This window comes from Euprymna scolopes, chromosome 45 (genome assembly GCF_053919585.1).
Source record: "Euprymna scolopes isolate OS-2025 chromosome 45, ASM5391958v1, whole genome shotgun sequence".
Taxonomy (NCBI): domain Eukaryota; kingdom Metazoa; phylum Mollusca; class Cephalopoda; order Sepiida; family Sepiolidae; genus Euprymna; species Euprymna scolopes.
In genome coordinates, this window is record NC_136526.1 from 52187801 (window position 1) to 52197825 (window position 10025).

A 10025-nucleotide genomic window follows, 5' to 3' on the forward strand; every position below is an offset into this window, starting at 1 on the left:
CAAGAAGAAGATTGAAAAATAGATTGAAGAGAAAAATATTTAAAGCAACAATTAGAATTGGGAGAATAGAAGAAGCTTTTAAAACATGGAAATTATTTTCTGTTATAACATGTTTTAGACAAAATTGTATTTGTAATATGAACAAGTAAGCATATTGAAGTGGAGGAAATGTTTACAAAACTGAAAATTCCTTTAAAGAAAAAGTAACTACTCTGCCTTTATTCTAAGATTGCGAAGTAAAACATAAAAATATATTTCGGTTTTTAATATCACGTAGACAACATGATATTTACAATATAAACAATTAGGCAATTACCGACTTCATTTGGAGACTTATTAGGTAAAGCGAGTTAGGAAATTTTATTGTCTGAAGGAAAAGTGAAATACGTTTTATGAATTGGCTGGACTGGACTCCCTCTCAAATTCTTATCAGATGCATAACGGATTTATTTTGTTTGTATGCATCTTACGTTATGATTACTTGTTGTTTGACCTGCCACATGCGTTATCATGACTACTCTGCCCTTATTCTAAAATTGGGAAGACAACCATAAAAATATTATACAGTTTTTAATATGACATAGACACCACAGCATCGAAAATCAAAATGCATTTGTACGCGTTTGTACACATATCATCTGTGCATACAGTATCCTAAATAAAAATAAAAATTATATTTTGAACCGATGAGAGAACTTTCTGAATTTATTCGAAATTTGTTTTTTCTGAGAGCCACTTCAATTATTAAAAAAAAAAAACCCAGATTAAACCAATGGAGCACAGTTAAACCAAGACCACTGATCGGTGTCACTGAACGCTTGGCGCTTATCTCTGCGACATCTTTCTCCACTACTTCACACACACAAACATTAACGAATACACAAACACACAATTCATTGACTTATTATCGTCTGTCAATCTTTATAAACATTATTTAAATATTTCCAATCGTTCTCACTGAACTTTCTTCCAAATATGAAATCAAATGAACATTAACTCTTATAATTTATATAAATGAGCAGAGAAATTTTGATTACGGTTTTCCTGATATTAACAATTAGGTAATTACCATAAAAACATTTGTTGGTTTTTATTATGACATAGACAACATGATATTTACAATATAAACAATTAGGTAATTACCATAAAAGCATTTGTTGGTTTTTAATATGACATAGACAACATGATATTTACAATATAAACAATTAGGTAATTACCGACTTCATTTGGAGACTTGGAAGATAAAGCGAGTTAGGAAATTTTATTGTCTGAAGGAAAAGTCAAATTCTTATCAGATGCATAACGGATTTATTTTGTTTGTATGCATCTTATGTTATGATTACTTGTTTGGCCTGCCATATGCGTAATAATCGCTTACCTCATATAACTGTGTAGATCTGAAATAGATATCCTCAAGTGAAGATGTACTATTCTGTTTTCGTATGCTGCCTGAAGTCGCCAGATGAAATGAAATTCCAAGTTAGCACACTGTTTTCAACAAAGGTTCGCCTACTAAATAACTCACTATTACAGCGTTACCTTACTTTATACATCAGCGGTGATCTTTCAACCTATTACTGGAATTCATGAACACTAGAAATGAATGACCACGGCATAAGTTAAAGCATGTGAGCTTGTGAAAATAAAAATAAATGAAAACACATAAACTATTATTGTTATTCCAACTTCTAATTTTACATGTGCAAACAAAATTACTATGCCTACAAACATAGCGAATATGTTTTAACTAGGTCACCACACAATTTAACAAGTGCACTTTGAAGTTAGTCATTATTGTGTAAAAGAGAGAGGAAAGAGAATCACATTTTATTCTTTGAGAGCGCAAGTTACAATGATTTTAACTTAAGGATTACATTACAAAATGTTATACAACCGTATGAGAGTTGTCCACCTATTATTAATTTAGTTGCAATGATCATGAACCCGTACATTAGTACGGGTTCATGATCGACATCTTAAGCATTGCTGTCTTGAATTTTCTCACACTTGAGTGAAACTCAATTTTAATATATATATATATATATATATATATATATATATATATATATATATATATATATATATATATATATATATATTATTCTTTATGTAAATACAATCATATCTTGCTATACGGTATAATCACGTTGACACATCGGTTCCCACTGGATCACCAAAGTTAAGCAATGTTGAACCTGGTCAGTACTAAATTGGTGACCATTTGGGACTTTCAGGTGCTGTATGTGCTCTCCGCTTATCTCCGCAGTGTTTTCATTCATCCTGGTCTTCTTCTTGCCACTGAACTAAAACAGTGCCGATTCAGGAGAGGTATGCTTGGGATTGCGCAACCCTTGCCTTACATTTACACACGCTACTGCCCCTAAGGGGTATCCTTTGTCTTTCGAGAATAAACAGAAGCATGGGGGATTTCATCAAGAAAAATTTTAAAAAATCTTTTTAATTTCTAGACCTTTTAAAATTTTGAGGAGAGAAGAAATGGCATGAAGCAAAATTATAGTTCTTATGAGTTTAAGTAAATTACAAAAATCAAATTTCCGGGACGGTTTAAAAAGGAAGTTTTTAGGGAAAAGTTAGAGAGAGTGATAAGAAGAGAGAGGTGATATAATGATATGTAGAGGGGAGGTATGAGTACACTAAGGGGAAGAAAAAGGAGAAAGGAGGTGTGAAAAAAGTTGGCATGGTGTCGGACGATGATATTAACCATATTACAATTTAAGTCATGTTATTGTATTTACATAAAGAATAATAAAATATAATTTGCTCTATTTGATTGAGCACTATCAACGACCCTTGTTAAAATTCGATTAATCCTGGCATCTATTGAAATGGATGGCTCTCGTCTAGGAGAAGCCCCATGTTTGACAAGCTTCTGGGTTTGTCCTTTACTCCTGATCTTAAATGGAACACGTACATCAAGTCTGTTGCCAAGGTTGCTGGAAAGATGGTGGGATCCTTCTACCGCTCCAGAAGATATCTTACTACTGATGCAATTCTCTATCTATATAAAAGCCAAGTACGTCCAAGGATGGAATACTGCTGCCATATCTTGGCAGGAGCTGCTAAAAACAGCCTATCCTGCCTTGACAGAGTACAAAATAGACTTCGTGGCTTAGTGGGGAATGCCCTTTTCTCTACCCTGCAACCTCTCTCCCACAGAAGAGACGTTGCGAGCCTATCCTTGTTTTATCGTTATTTCCATGGCAGGTGCTCGTCTGAACTTCAATCTCTGGTCCCCCCTCGCCAATCTTTCACGAAAAACACCCGTCTAGCTGAATCCACTGTGAAAAACTTTCCCCACTCTTTGTGCCTAAATCAAAATGTAGATTTCATGAACAAAGTTTCTTTCTTAGAACTGCACGCCTGTGGAACTCTGTTCCGTCTGCCTGCTTCCCACCTGACTACAACTTGGATGTCTTCAAGTTCAACGTTTACAAATTGCTAATGAACCGCCCCCTGAAGTAAACACTTCATTAACTCTCCACACTAACGTACTGTACTTGCAATAACCCTTATCCTTGAGTGGCTTCCCGGCCTTGATAAGTGGTGACCACCGTGTAAAAAAAATCCTAATTTTTGGATATCTTTCTACCTGGAATCTCTTTGTTTTATTGCGATCAACATGTTGGAAGCAGAAAATTGCACAGTAACATATTTTCTCATTCTTTTGGGGCTGACGAACAAGACATTATAGTTCTGATGTAACTATTCTATGTAATATTTAGATCGCACAATTTTTTGACTGAATGTTTTCTGACATTAAAATCCAGTAATGAGAAAGAAAACGAGTTCCAAGCAAGAAAGAGGAAGTTGTTATATTATATATTTTGGTAAATATTACCTGACGCTACAACAGAACTGACCACACTAATTTGCTTTTCTCGAGGTATTCGAGGTCGCTGACAATGAATCTGATAATCAAACCCATCGCAAATTTACCCTTTGCATGGTATGAACCCCTTGAACCTGGGACTACTTTGGCCCATTTCACCGCCTTTGTTTATGCTATGTGTGATCGATTTCTTACTGAAATGTACATGCGCGCGCAGATGCACGTAGTTAGTTGATGTTTAACAAAGTGCATGAATACATTTTAAATGACTAAAAACATTTTTCAGAAAATAAAAAGTTTTCACCTCATTTAATAGTAAAAATAATGCAACACTTAGGTGTGTCAGAAACTGACCTTACGAATGCAAGAAAAAATATTGAATAATTCGACCCCCTGTCTTTCCAAGCTTATAACTACTCGAAAATTTAATTCAATCCCTAATTTTTTTTTCAATTAAATGACCAAGGACCAAGGTTTCATTTAAAAAAAAAAACGAACAAAAAAAAAACAACGTTGTTTTAAAAAAAAAAAAAGAGGTTTTAAACATCAGACTTTACAGGTAAATTTCTAAAAAACACTTTAGTCTTCCTGCAGAGCCTGTGTTGTCATAATACAGCCTGTGGTGAAGAATCACAGTATCAGTGAATGCATCCTCTCATGGTCTTGGCAGTGTACTATTAAAAATGTAGGATAATAACCAAATGCATCTTACTGTGTGTGCATCACAGGCCAGGTAAGAAACCGAAATGCACTACACACACAAAACAAACCTTGGCAATAACAGGGGCATGTGATGAATTCGCAGACTACCTCGTTGAGCTAAATTGCCAAATTTAAACGGACCACAAGCCACTTGTACCTCTACTGGTTAGCAAAGACATCAGCAGACTACCAGCAAGAATGAAGAGACTTCACATATGCCTAATGCGCTATGACTACACTATTCGTTATGTCCCAGGCAAAGACCTATACACAACTGATGACCTGTCAAAAGCCACTGTAGAGGAGAAAGGTCAAACCAAATAGTATAGAGTCCTCAAAAAAGACTCTGAAGCATTTGTCGATGTCATAATAAGCTCCCTACTTGCCAGAGATAAACACCTAAAACAACTGATTATTGCCAACAAGTCGACGAAATATGGAAATATATCTCTAACTGCATAAGGAATGGATAGCCTCTCAAAACCAACATCCATAATTTAATAAAACCATATTAGATTCACCATGGTTACATCACCGCTGAAAACAGACTGCTCATCTTTGGCACACTCATCCTGGTCTTCATGTTATACAGATAATACATAATTAAAAAAATTCACATCGGCCATTAAGGGACTACTAGATATGGAAAAAGAGCCTGCCAATCAATCTCGTCACCAGACCTATCCAACCAAATAAAAGCCACAGCGGAAAACATCACAACGTGCACTAGAGTTAAGAACAAACCAGCAGAATGATAACGAAGCAACCACTAAGACCTGGACCACATTCGCCTCTGACCTTTTCCAACTAAAATATCGACCCTACACAATAGCTATCGATTAATTCACCAGGTATGCAGATGTTAAACTGCTAACGTCCGTCAATTTGAAAACTGTGATAAAAATACTGAAATCTATATTTGCCGAACATGAAATACCAGCTATCCTGAGAACAGACTCCCAAACCCAGTACACCTCCATGAAATTCATCAAGTTCATATCTGAATGGGGCTCCAGCATGTCACAAACAGTCCGCGTTATTCCCAAAGTCAGGGAGCAACGAGACCTGCATGAAAATCACAAAAACCTGATGAAAAATGAACCCATACTTTTATTGAACACATGCAGAACAATACCAATGAACTGCTCGGGTTTGTATTACTGTACACATAGATTCGAAAAAGTTGTCAAAAAACAAATATATAACAAATAAATATTATCAAATATAAGTTACTTTTCTACCAAACTGGATACATTTTTTTGTGTTTTTGTTCAATGTAACATGTTTATTCAGCTCGAAAAACATGCAGTGTTTATCGATGTATTGGAAAATTCAAAATGGCGCCCGACACTCTCTTTAACATGGTAAATTTGGGAAAAGGTGTTATAAATAATAAACTAGACAAAATACTATTAAAAAAACACCAAATATATGTCAACTTATGTCACGATAACATATATTGAGCGAATTTCTAACAGTATTTTGTCTAGTTTATTATTTATAACATCTTTTCCTGAACTTATCGTGTTAAAGAGAGAGTCGGGCGCCATCTTGAATTTTCCAATACATCGGTAAACACTGTATGCTTTTCGAGCTGAATAAACATGTTACATTGAATAAAAACACGAATAATATATCCAGTTAGGTAGAAAAGTAACTTATCTTGCCTTTGATAACATTTATTTGTTATATATTTGTTTTTTGACAACTTTTTTGAATCTATGTGTACAGTAATACAAACCCAACTGCTCATATGTAAGAAATTTCTTTTACACACGCCCAATTACCTCCCTGCATAAAGCAAATGAAATTCCACAAGCAAAGTCATATCTTTAAACTCAAATTTTATTCACAATGTATCAGAAATGAAAGTTGTTTGGTCACGGTAAGTCCTTGCAAAAACTGGCTGAATTTGCTATCCATACACATGGAGCCTTTAGTTTGATTTCTCTGTGGGAATGTTAGTTCGTTTTCCTTTAGAAGGATGCATGTTGTTGATAGAGGACACGGCTGGAATGATGGCGCCTATATTCAGGCATAAAGCGAGCCCCATGGGCCTCAAGAAGAAATAAGATTAGTTCCAATAATCAGAATGATAACATGCCGAACCTTTGTAGAAAATCTTCCTTGGTTAGAATAGGTTCAGCTAATAGGTTGTCTCTGTATTTAGAGAAATATCCTCTGTTCACCTTCTGTTTGGTTTCCATGAAGGTATAATCTTGGCGGCCACAAACAATATGGTGGTTGTTCGTGGAAAATTTCTCACACATATGAAGACGACTAAGAACCAACATTCTAACCCAAATATGTTCAGTTCCAGAAGGCCTGACTTAGATGCCTTCCGCAGGAGAGACAACACATGAAACGCGCAACATCTCCACTAACAAAGTACATCAGACACAAGACAAAATAGTTGCCAGCACTCAAGACGGGAATGATGGAGATTAAAATGGTGAGGATCCAGAAAGCACAGTCAACAATCCTACCTTCACTCGTGCCCCTACTTCTATTAAACTGGTGATAAATTCAGCTATAAAAAAACTAGCAACTGTCTAAAGCTAAGATTTTTTTTTTACCTAGGATTCTAACTGTTACATTATTTGACGGTTGCTAAGATGGGTATGTGAAATTAGAATGATTAAACATTGCCCATAATAATTGTGTCAGTCCATTTTAAGAACTTAGTTTTTATTGTTGAGCACTTTAAAGTTGAAATGTAATGTTACTCACTTAAGCTCACGTTCGCAGATCATGATATTATAGTCATAAGATCACTCTCGTTGTCTTCACATGTATGTTTATATAAATGTTAATTTCAACTGTATTTCTCACGGTTAATATTGGCCATGTGGTCTATTCCATGCTAATGGAGTCAGCAATGGCTTCATGGGCGGGTCTGAATCACCCAACTGGCTGTAATCGTAACTTCCTGCACTGACGATTCTCGAACGAATGAAACATTAGTGTTTGCAGGTATTAAAATAATTTTAGTAATATCTATATATATATATATATATATATATATATATATATATATATATATATATATATATATATATATATATATAAATAATATAAATGTTTTTATTTTTTATTTTATATTATATTTATTAATTAATTTATTTATTTATTCATTTCCATTTAGTGTCTTTTAATAACTCTTGCTGACATTTTCTTAAGTAATGACATCTACATATCAGCTGTCCTCTTTTTTTGCCCTATATTTTTTGCGCCTTTTAACGTTATTTTGTCTGGGTCATTTTGACATTTGCTTTTCTATTTTATATTTAAGTCTATCACCATTTAATTTTTTTCTTCTTCTTCACTGACTTTTTTTATCTTTTTTTTCACTGATTTTTCTTAATTACTTTTTGTCTCGGCAGCCGTGTCAAACGCATATCTTATTTTTCTTTTATTAATATTATTAGAATTTCCCCCCTTTTCCTTATAGATATTTGTGAATTATTCCATAGATTTCGGCCTTTTGGATTATTTTGGACCATCTTCCAATTACGTGATTTCCTTGGATTTTACTTGTGCGAATGGAAATTTAATTAACTTTCTTGGATTTACATTTTTGGATTTTACAGTCATTGGATAATTTACCTTTCACCAGACTCTCCATTCACGTGAAATCACATTTTTCTTCAATATATTCCCTCTGCTTCACTTTTTGTTATCAAGTAAGATCTTTGACTTACTTGCAGTTTCATCAAATACTTTTGTATGCAAAATCCAATCCCGCATTTTACTAATTCCTATCCTCTGATGAGAAGGAAAGTATTTCTTTGAAACTCCGCGGATTAAGGACTATCCACTTATTTAGTGTTTCCTTTTCAGATTAAATATGTTTGAAACTCTTTTTCAAAGTGTTTTTTAACATATTTTATTAACTATTTGCTCTTATATATATATATATATATATATATATATATATATATATATATATATATATATATATTTAAAATTGTACAGAAGGTCAAAAACAACATTGGTACCGTCGGTTTCAAGCCTAACATAAGGGGACCAGTTAATGGTAAATAATGTTAGGCTCTCGTCAGCCATGCTGTTTTCTGAAAACTAAAAGGCTTGAAACCGACGGTGCCAATGTTTTTCTGACCTTCTGTACATACCAGCGGAGGTTTACGGTATGTTTTGAGAAAAATAGAAAAACCGAATGAAATTATTAAAATAATCAACGTTTCGTTCTTATTTCAGAGGACATCTTCAGGATATTGAAGTAAAAATGCAAGAAAAGAAAAAGTCATAGATCATACGAAAAAGAGAATAGTTTTTGAATCCTACGCACACATGTGTCCTTCCCGACATGGGTAGGATTCAAAAACTATTCTCTTTTTCGTATGGTCTATGACTTTTTCTTTTCTTGCATTTTTACTTCAATATCCTGAAGATGTCCTTTGAAATAAGAACGAAACGTTGATTATTTTAATAATTTCATTCGGTTTTTCTATTTTTCTCAAAACATATATATATATATATATATATATATATATATATATATATATATATATATATATATATATATATATATATATATATATTGAGATAAAATAAAAATAAAAATTACAATTAAATTTCCGAAATACTTTTTGTTATCAAGTAAGATCTTTGACTTACTTGCAGTTTCATCAAATACTTTTGTATGCAAAATCCGATCCCGCATTTTGCTAATTCCTACCCTCTGATGAGAAGGGAAGTATTTCTTCGAAACTCCGCGGATTAAGGACTATCCACTTATTAAGTGTTTCCTTTTCAGATTAAATATGTTTGAAACTCTTTTTTAAAGTGTTTTTTAACATGTTTTATTAACTATTTGCTCTTATTATAAGCTCTATATCATATTTGGTTTTATCGAGCTTTTACATCTGGTTGAGATTACTTTATAAATATTAATTCTTTAAGATTTATAATATACTTTAATTTTACTACCTTGGATCATTTTGGTAAACTTAAATGTAATTTTTATTATATATATGTATATATTTATTAGAAATGGTAATTAATAAAAACTGAAGAAAGTGCTGATTACTGTTGTAGAGCAAATATGCGTTTTATTATTTTTTTGATTACAGATTAATATATATATATATATATATATATATATATATATATATATATATATATATATATATATATATATATATATATATAAAATCTGTAATCTATTATGACTTTTATTAATGTTAGGGACACAAACAAATTTTCGTTAATAAATATTCATGTTAAATAACATTAATTTGATTGAATTTATTTTATATTCATATAAAAATATTTACATCATTAATTATTTCTGTAAATATATTTCAGTGAAAAACATCACTTTTTGTGTGTTGACCTACATTTCCGCAAAATACAAAACAACTTTGAGCTATAACGCTTACCTTGGTCAAACTTGACAAAATGAATATTTATTAGCTCTTCCTCTTCAATACTTTTTTTTTTTTTTTTTTTT